Here is a 10542-nt window from a genome sequence, read left to right as displayed (position 1 = left end):
AGCCCGACACCGGACTCGATCCCAGGACCCTGGGATCATGACCTGAGCCGAAGGCAGACGCTTAACCATCTGAGCCACCCAGGTGCCCATAAGTACAAATTTAAGTGCAAGTCTTAGATGCCTCCTACCACCTTTTCCTGGAGGACCTATCTGAATTCCCTCCAAATTCACCTGTATTGCAGTTTTGATGCCATCCTGTGCCATAATTTTAGGGAAGAGCACATCTATTGGAAGGAAGTGGATCAAGGATGGCTTCATAGAGTAGGCTACATTTGAGCTGAACCTTAAAAGATGGGCAGAATTTCTTAAAAGATGTGAGAAAAAGGACATTCTAGAATGAGGCAGTAATATGAACAAAAGCAGAATCTTCAGAGATTCTCATTCAAAAATCTTAGGTAGAGTCCACATTTCTCCGAAACAAGTATTTTTAAATGAGTGCTCTAGGTGATTATAATGCAGATGCTTCAAAGACACACAATTTGAGCAATAGTACTTGAATTCATTGATTATGTAGCAAAATTTAAGGTAAAGGATTCTTCTCTCCAAATTCATGTGCATGTGCCATAATACACACAACAATTGGCTAAGTTTTGATGAGTGACTATTTCCATGTGATGGAAAAGAGTGTGTGAAGGGGATTGGGAGCAATAACAGAAACCTCTACAATGTTAACAAAAAAAAAGGAGGATAGAAACATATAGCATTTAGTCCAAAGAGAATTCAAAGTGAAAGATCCATGGCTACATTTTCAAAATTTATTTGGAACATTCCGTCTGTCTTTCTTTTTTTCCCCCACTGTAGTTTTAATGAGTTAACCTTAGGCTATTCCCACATGCTTTTTACACATAATTTTACAAACACTTCTGTCTTAATGAAAGAAGATGCTACTTGAAAGATTTATACACAGTGTAATTTATTTTCTTTTTACTTTTAAAGTTTTGTTTTGATAACAGCTAGTTAACATACAGTGTAATATTAGTTTCAGGTGTACAATATAATGGTTCAACAATTCCATACATCACCTAGTGGTCATCACAAGTGCACTCCTTAATCCACATCACCTATTTAAATGATCCACTCACCCCCTTTCCCTTCTGGTAATCATTAGTTTGTTCTTTATAATTAAAGTCTACTTTTTGATTTATCTCTCTTTTTCTTTTTTTCCCTTTGCTCATTTGTTTTGTTTCTTAAATTCCACATATGAGGGAAATCATATGGTATTTGTCTTCTCTGATTTATTTTGCTTAACATTATACTCTCTAGCTCCATCCATGTCATTGAAAATGACAAGATTTTATTCTTTTTATGGCTGAATAAAGTTCCATTGTATATATACCACCTCTTCTTTATCCATTCATCAATCAATGGACACTTGGACTCCTTTGGTATCTTGGCTATTGTAAATAAAGCTGCTATAAACATATGGATACATGTGTCCATTTAAATTGGTGTTTTTGTATTATTTGGGTAAATACCCAGTAGTGCAATTGCTGGATCATAGGGTAGTTCCATTTTTAACTTTTTGAGAAACCTCCATACTGTTCTTCATAGTGGCTGCACCTGTTTGCATTTTCACCAACAGTGCAAGAGTGTTCTTTTCTCCCAACATCCTCACCAATACCTGTTGTTTCTTGTATTGTTGATTTTAGCCATTCTGATAGTTTGAGGTGATATCTCATTGTAGTTTTAATTTGCATTTCCCTGATGGTAAGTGATGATGAACATATTTTCATATTTGTTGACCATCTATATTTCTTCTTTTTTTAAAAAAAAGTGTCTGTTCATGTTTTCTGCCCATTTTTTAGTTGAATTATTTGTTTTTTTGGCTGTTGAGTTTTAAAGTTCTTTATATATTTGGGATACTAAACATGTATCGCATATGTCATTTGCAAATATCTTTTGTCATTCTGTAGGTTGCATTTTAGTTTTTTTTTTTCTTCACTGTGCAGAACATATTTATTTTGATGAAGTCCCAATAGTTTATTTTTGCTTTTGTTTCCCTTGTCTCAGGAGACATATCAAGGAAAAAGTTGTTATGACTGATGTAAAAGAAGTTACTGCCTGTGTTCTCTTCTGGGATTGTTATGGTTTCAAGTCTCATATTTAGGTTTTTCATCCATTTGGAATTTATTTTTGCCTGTGGTGTAAGAAAATAGTCAAGTTTCATTCTTTTGAATATAGCTGTCCAGTTTTCCCAATACCATTTGTTGAATAGATTTTTTTCCCATTGCATATTCTTGCTTCCTTTGTCAAAGACCAATTGACCATATAGATGAGGATCTATTTCTAGGTTCCTTATTCAGTTTCACTAATCTATGTGTCTATTTTTGTGCTAATACCATACTACATCTTTGTAATATAACTTATAACTGGAGTTGTGATGCCTCCAGCTTTGTTATTCTTTTTCAAGATTGCTTTAGCTATTCAGGGTCTTTTTGTGGTTCCATGTAAATTTTACAATTGTTTGTTCTAGTCTATGAAAAATACTGTTGGTATTTTGATAAGGATTGCATTAAATGTGTAGATTGTTTTGGGTAGTATAGACATTTTAACAATATTTTTTCTTCCAATCCATGAGCATGGAATGTCTTTCTATTTCTTAGTGTCATCTTCAGTTTCTTTCATTAGTGTTTTATAGTTTTCAGAGTACAGGTCTTTTACCTTTTTGGTTAGGTTTATTCCTAGGCATCTTATTATTTTTGGTGCAATTGTAAATGGGAGTGTTTTCTTAATTTTTCTATCTGCTGCTTCATTATTGGTGTATTTCTATACATTGACTTTGTATCCTGAAATTTTACTGTATTCGTTTATCAGTTCTTGCAGGGTATTTTTTTTTTTTTTTTTGTGGAATCTTTCAGGTTTTCTATATAGAGTATTATATCATTTGCCATTAATGAGAGTTTTACTTCTATATTACTGATTTGGATATCCTTTATTTCTTTTTGTTGCCTGATTGCTGATGCTAAGACTTCCAGTACTATGTTGAATAAAAGTGGTGAGAATGGACATTCTTGGGTTTTTCCTGACCTTAGGGGAAAAGGTTTCAGTTTCTCCCCATTGAGGATGATATTAGCTGTGGGTTTTTCATATATGGCCTTTATTATGTTGAGGTATGTTCCCTCTAAACCTACTTTGTTTAGGGTTTTATCATGAATGGATGCTGTACTTTGTCAAGTTCTCTTTCTGCATCTATTGGAATGATCACATAGGTCTTGTTCTTTTTCTTATTAACGTGATGTATCACATAGATTGATTTGCGAATAATGAACCAAACTTGCAACCCAGGAGTAAATCCCACTTGATTGTGGTGAATGATTTTTTTAAATATATTGTTAGATTCAGTTTCCTATTTTTTTTTGCTGAGGATTTTTGCATCTATGTTCATCAGGGATATTGGCCTGTAGTTCTCTTTTTTAGCGGTGACTTTATCTAGTTTGGATATCAGGGTAATGCTGACTTCATAGAATAAATTTGGAAGTTTTTTTTAATCTTCTATTTCTTGGAATAGTTTGAGAAGAATAGGTATAAAGTCTACTTTAAATGTTTGGTAGAATTTCCCCTGAAGCCATCTGATCTTGGACTATTGTTTGCTGGGAATGTTTTGGTTACTGATTCAGTTTTTTGCTGGTCCTCAGTCTGTTCAAATTTTCTATTTCTTCCTTTTTGGTAGTTTAAATGTTTCTAGGAATTTATCCATTTCTTCTAGGTTTCCAATGTTGACATGTAGTTTTTCATAATATTGCCTTCTGATTGTTTGTATTTCTGTAGTGTTGGATGCTATTTCTCCTCTTTCACTTATGATTTTATTCATTTGAGTCCTTTCTCTTTTTTTCCCAAAAAATCTGGCCAGAGTTTTATCAATTTTATTGATTCTTTCAAAGAACTAACTGCTGCTATCATTGATTTCTTCTATTTTTTTTGTTTTATATAAATTATTTCTGCTCTAATCTTTATTATTTCTTTCCTTCTGCTGGTCTCATTTATTGTTCTTTTTCTAGCTCCCTTAGGTGTATGGATAGGTTGTGCATTTGAGATGTTTCATGTTTCTTGAGGTAGCCTTGTATTGCTATAAACTTCCCTCTTAGAACCACTTTTGCAGATGGTGGAGGAGTAGGGGACCCTATTTCAACCAATCGCCCGAATTGTGCTGGATATCTACCAGACCACTCTGAACACACACAAAATCAGCCTGAGATGTGAGAAGATAGATCTGGATCTCTATAAACAAAATATCCCCACCGGCTGGTTTTGAGATGATTCTGAGGGCAGATATCAGAAGATATCAGAAGATAAATGGAAGGGGGAAGGAGCTGCCATAAGCAGGGCAGAGATGTGCCCTGACCTGGAAGCTGAGGGGCACACAACCCAGGACACTGCAGTTTTTAACAGCACAGACAGAAACGGAGATAGCGTGGCCTGGAGAGTTCACAAAAGAACAGACTGCAATCTCTCTGTTCTGAGGCAGAGGTTTGGAAACAGTCACTTCTGCTCTGACTCTCAGAAGAGAATCTGAAAGCCATCAGGGAAAATGGTAAGAGAACAAAAGCTCCAGTAAACCGGTTTTCACCAGGCCCATCCCCCCGCTGCCACACACAGGGAGTAGGGCAACTCCTCCCAAACAGGGTTGCCTGAGTAACAGCGCAGCAAGCCCCATCCTTCCCCCAGAACACAGGCTGGAAGAACAAGAGGACTGCAACACTAACGTCCCTATAAAACTGGTGCATCTTTCATGGATTGTAGTCAATAATTTGGAATCTGTACATTCCCTCAACCACCCCTCAACAGAATGACTAAGAGGAGGAACCCCCAAAATAGGAAAGACTCAGAGACTGTGACTTTGGCCACAGAACAAATAAATATAGATATAAGCAAGAAGTCCAAAATAGACTTCAGGGTAACAATTATGAAGACAATAGCTAGAAAGAAGAAAATGATTAATGGTAACATAGAGTCTCTAAGGGCATAAATGAAAGCTTATCTGGCAGAACTTAAAAATTCTATTAAAGAGATCCAGTCTAATCTAGATACTCTAAAAGCTAGGGTAAATGAGGCAGAAGAACAAATTAGTGATCTAGAAGGCAAACTGAGAGAACAGAAGGGAAGAAAAGGAGGCCTGGAACAAACAGCTTAAAATCTGTGAAAACAAAATTAGAGAAAGAAATGACACCATGGGAGGTTCCAATGTCAGAATTATTGGGCTCCTGGGGCGGGTAGAGAGAGAGAGGACTAGAAGATATATCTGAGCAAGTCATAGCTGAGAACTTCCTTAATCTAGGGAATGAAACAAACGTTCGTGTCCTAGAGGCAGAAAGGACACCTCCCAAGATCAAGGAAAACAGACCAATGCACTGGCATGTAATAGTAAAACTCGCAAATCTTAGAACCAAGGAAACCACTTAAGGGCAGTTTGGGGGGAAGAGATTCGTTACATACAGAGGGAGGCACATCAGAATAATGTCAGGCCTAGCCACAGAGACCTGGCAAGCCAGAAAGGGCTGGCAAGACATATTCAGGGTACTAAACCAGAAGAAAATGCAGCCAAGAATACTTTATCTGGCAAGGCTGTCATTTAGAATGGATGGAGAGATGCAGAGTTTCCAAGACCATCAGAAACTGAAAGAATACGTGATCACTAAGCCAGCCATGCAAGAAATATTAAGGGGGGGTTCTACAAATGGGGAACGACTGCAAGAGTGATATAGAATAGAAATTTACAGAGACAATCTATAGAAACAAGGACTTCACAGGCAACATGATGACAATAAATTCATATCTTTCAATAATCACTCTTAATGTGAATGGTCTAAATGCTCCCATAAAATGGCACAAGGGTGCAGATTAGATAAAAAGATAGGACCCAACCATATGCTGTCTACAATTGACTCATTTTGAACCTAAAGATACATCCAGACTGAAGGTGAAGGGATGAAGATCCATCTTCCTTGCCAGCAGACCTCAGAAGAAAGCTGGGGTAGCAATTCTTATATCAGGCAAATTAGATTTTAAGCTAATGACTGTAGTAAGAGATATAGGAGGACACTATATCATTCTTAAAGGGTCTATCCAACAAGAAGATCTAACAATTGTAAATATCTATGCTCCCAACATGGGAGAAGCCAACTACATAAGCCAACTGTTAACAAAAATAGAGACATATTGATAATAATACGTTAATTGTAGGAGACCTCAACACTCCACCCTCAGCAATGGACAGATCATCTAAGCAGAAAATCAACAAAGAAACAACAGCTTTGAATGACACACTGGGCCAGATGGACCTCATAGATATACACAGAATAGTCCACCCTAAAACAACAGAATACTCATTCTTCTTGAACACACATGGAACTTTCTCCAGAATAGACCACAAACTGGGTCACAAATCAAGTCTCAACCGATATCAAAAGACTGAGTTTATTCCAAGCAAATTCTCAGATGAAAATATTTTGAAACTGGAACTCAATCACAACAAAAAATTTGACAAAAATTCGAACACTTGGAAGCTAAAGACCACTCTGCTTAAGAATGTTTGGGTCAATCAAGAAATCAAAGAAGAACTTAAACAATTAATGGAAACCAATAAGAAAGAAAACACATCAATCAAAAACCTATGGGATACTGCAAAAGCAGTCCTAAAGGGGAAACATATAGCCATCCAAGCCTCACTCAAAAAAAAATAGAAAATTCCCGAATTCACCAACAATCTTTACACCTTAAAGAACTGTAGAGAAAACAAATGATGCCTAAGCCATTCATTAGAAGAGAAATAATTAAGATTAGAGCAGAGATCAATGGATTAGACCTCAGAAATACAGTAGAGCAGATCAACAAAACTAGAAACTGGTTCTTTGAAAGAATTAATAAGATCGATAAACCACTGGCCAGACTTATACAAAAGAAAAGAGAAAGGACCAAAATTAATAAAATTATGAATGAAAAGGGAGAGATCATGACTAACACCAAGGAAATAGAAAAAAATATATAATTATTATCAACAACTATATGCCAATAAATTAAGCAACCTGGAAGAAATGGATGCCTTCCTGGAAACCTATGAACTGCCAAGACTGAAACAGGAAGAAATTGACAACCTGAATATGCCAATAACCGGTAAGGAGACTGAAGCAGTGATCACAAACCTCCCAAAAACTCTCCTTCCCAGAGGAATTCTACCAAACATTCAAAGAAGAAATAAGACCTATTCTCCTGAAGCTGTTTCAAAAAACAGAAACAGAAGGAAAGCTTCCAGACTCATACTATGAGGCCAGCATTATCTTAATCCCCAAACCAGACAAAGACCCCATCAAAAAGGAGAATTTGAGACCAAAATCCCTGATGAACATCGATTCCAAAATTCTCAACAAAATCCTAGTTAATAAGATCCAACAATACATTAAAAGGATCATCCATCACGACCAACTGGGATTTATCCCTGGGATGCAAGGTTATTTCAAAATTCAAAAATCTAATGATAGAACACATTAATAAGAGAAGAACCATATGGTCCTCTCAATTGATGAAGAAAAACCATTTGACAAAATACAGCATCCTTTCTTAATTAAAACTCTTCAGATTATAAGGATAGAGGAAACATTCCTCAATTTCATAAAACCCATCTATGAAAAACCCATAGTGAATATCGTCCTCAATGGGGAAAAGCTGAGAACCTTTCCCTTAAGATCAGGAACACAACAAGGATGCCCACTCTCACCACTATTGTTCAGCATAGTACTAGAAGTCCTAGCAACAGCAACCAGACAACAAAAAGAAATAAAATGTATTCAAATTGGCAAAGAAGTCAAACTCTCTTCACAGATGACATGATACTTTATGTGGAAAACCCAAAAGACTCCACCCCCAAATTACTAGAGCTCATACAGCAATTCAGTAATGTGGCAGGATACAAAATCAATGCACAGAAATCAGGTGCTTTCTTACACACTAACAATGTAACTGTAGAAAGAGAAATTAGAGAATGGATTCCTTTTACAATAGCGCCAAAAACCATAAGATACCTCAGAATAAACCTAACCAAAGAGGTAAAGCATCTACCCTCTAGGAACTACAGAACACTCGTGAAAGAAATTGAAGAGGACACAAAAAGATGGAAAAACATTCCATATTCATAGATCAGAAGAAAAATTTTGTTAAAATGTCTATGCTACCCAGGGGCGCCTGGCTGCTCAGTCAGTTAGGTGTCTGCCTTCAGCTCAGGTCATGGTCCCAGGGTCCTGGGACCAAGCCCCATGTCAGGCTCCCTGCTCGGTGTTTCTCCCTCTCTCATTCCCCCTGCTTCTGTTCCCTCTCTCACTCCCTCTCTTGCTATCTCTCTTTCTGTCAAATAAATAAATAAAATCTTAAAAAAATATGTCTATACTACCCAGAGCAATCTATACCTTCAATGCCATCCTGATCAAAATTCCAATGACATTTTTTAAAGTGCTGGAACAAACAATCCTAAAATTTGTATGGAATCAGAAAAGACCCTGAGTCACCAAGGAAATGTTGAAAAAGGAAAACAAAGCTGGGGGCATCACGTTGCCTGATTTCAAGCTATATTACAAATCCATGATGAGCAAGACAGAATGGTACTGGCACAAAAACAGACATATATACCAATGGAACAGAATAGAGAGTCCAGATATGGACCCTCAACTCTATGGTCAAATAATCTTTGACAAAGCAGGGAAAAATATCCAATGGAAAAATATAGTCTTTTCAATCATTGGTGCTGGGAAAATAGGAAAGCTATATACAGAAGAATGAATCTCAACCATTTTCTAACACCATATGCAAAAATAAGCTCAAAATGGATGACAGACCTCAATGTGAGACAGGAATCCATCAAAATCCTAGAGGAGAACATAGGCAGTAACATTTTTGACATCAGCCACAGCAACTTTTTTTCAAGATACATCCAAAGGCAAGTGAAACAAAAGTGAAAATGAACTTTTGGGACTTCAAGATAAAAAGCTTCTGTACAGCAAAGGAAACAGTCAACAAAACAAAGAAGTAACCCACAGAATGGGAGAAGATATCTGCAAATGACACTACAGACAAAGGGCTGATATCCAAGATCTATAAAGAACTTCTCAAACTCAACACCCAAAAAAACACAAATAATCAAGTCAAAAAATAGGCAGAAGACATGAACAGACACTTCTCTAAAGAAAACATACAAATGGCTAACAGACATATGAAAAAAATTTCATCATCATTAACCATCAGGGAAACTCAAATCAAAACCACATTGAGGTACCACCTTACACCAGTTAGAATGGCAAAAATGGACAGGGAAAGAAACAAATGTTGGAGAGGTTGTGGAGGAAGGGGTACCCTTTATACTGTTGGACTGAATGTATGTTGGTACAGGCAATTTGCAAAACAGTGTGGAGGTTCCTCAAAAAATTAAAAATAGAGCTAACCTATGACCCAGCAATTGTACTCCTGGGTATTTACGCCAAAGACACAGATGTAGTGAAAAGAAAGGCCATATGCACCCCAATGTTCATAGCAGCAATGTCCACAATAGCCAAACTGTGGAAAGAGCCAAGATGCCCTTCAACAGATGAATGGATAAAGAAGATGTGGTCCATATATACAATGTATATTGTACAGCCATCAGAAAGGATGAATACCCAACTTTTACAACAACATGGTTGGGACTGGAGGAGATTATGCTAAGTAAAGTAAGTCAAGCAGAGAAACCCAATTATCACATGGTTTCACTTATTTGTGGAACATAAGGAATAGCATGGAGAACATTAGGAGAAGGAAGGGAAAAATGAAGTGGGGCAATCGGATGGGAAATGAACCATGAGAGACTATGGACTCCTAGAAACAAACTGAGGGGTTTAGAAGGAAAGGGGGTGGGCGTTTGGGTTAGCATGATTGTGGGTATTAAGGAGGGCATGTATTGCATGGAGCACTGGGTATTATTCGTAAACAAGGAATCAAGGAACACTACCTCAAAAAGTTATGATGTACTGTATGGTGACTAACATAACATAATAAAAGAAAGAACAACTCCTAAAAAAATAATTAAATGAAAGAACCACTTTTGCTGCATCTGAAAGGTTTTGGACCATTGTGTTTTCATTTTAAGTTGTTTCCATGTACTTTCTGATTTCTTCTTTTGTGTCCTTTTTGACTATTCATTGTTTGTTAACACGTTATTTAACCTCCATGTATTTGTGATCTTTCCAATTTTTTTGTGGTTGACTTTTAGTTTCCTAGCATTGTGGACTAAAATGATATGTAGTATGACTACAATCTTCTTGAATTTATTGAGACTGGTTTTGTGGCCTAATATATGACCTATTCTGGGGAATGTTCCATGTTCCCTTGAAAAGAATGTTTATTCTTTTGTATTAAGATGGAATGTTCTGAATATATCTATTAAGTCCATGTGGTCCAATGTGTCATTCAAAACCATTGTTTCCTTATTGATTTTCTCTTTAGATGATTTCTTCTTTGATATAAGCGGGGTGTTAAAGCATCCTACTATTTTTTTCTATGATTTTCAATTAGCTCCTTTATGTT

This window comes from Eumetopias jubatus, unplaced genomic scaffold, assembly GCF_037043125.1.
Source record: "Eumetopias jubatus isolate StellerSeaLion01/CBP00866 unplaced genomic scaffold, mEumJub1_p1.0 scaffold_11, whole genome shotgun sequence".
NCBI lineage: Eukaryota > Metazoa > Chordata > Mammalia > Carnivora > Otariidae > Eumetopias > Eumetopias jubatus.
This window is presented reverse-complemented; position numbering follows the sequence as displayed.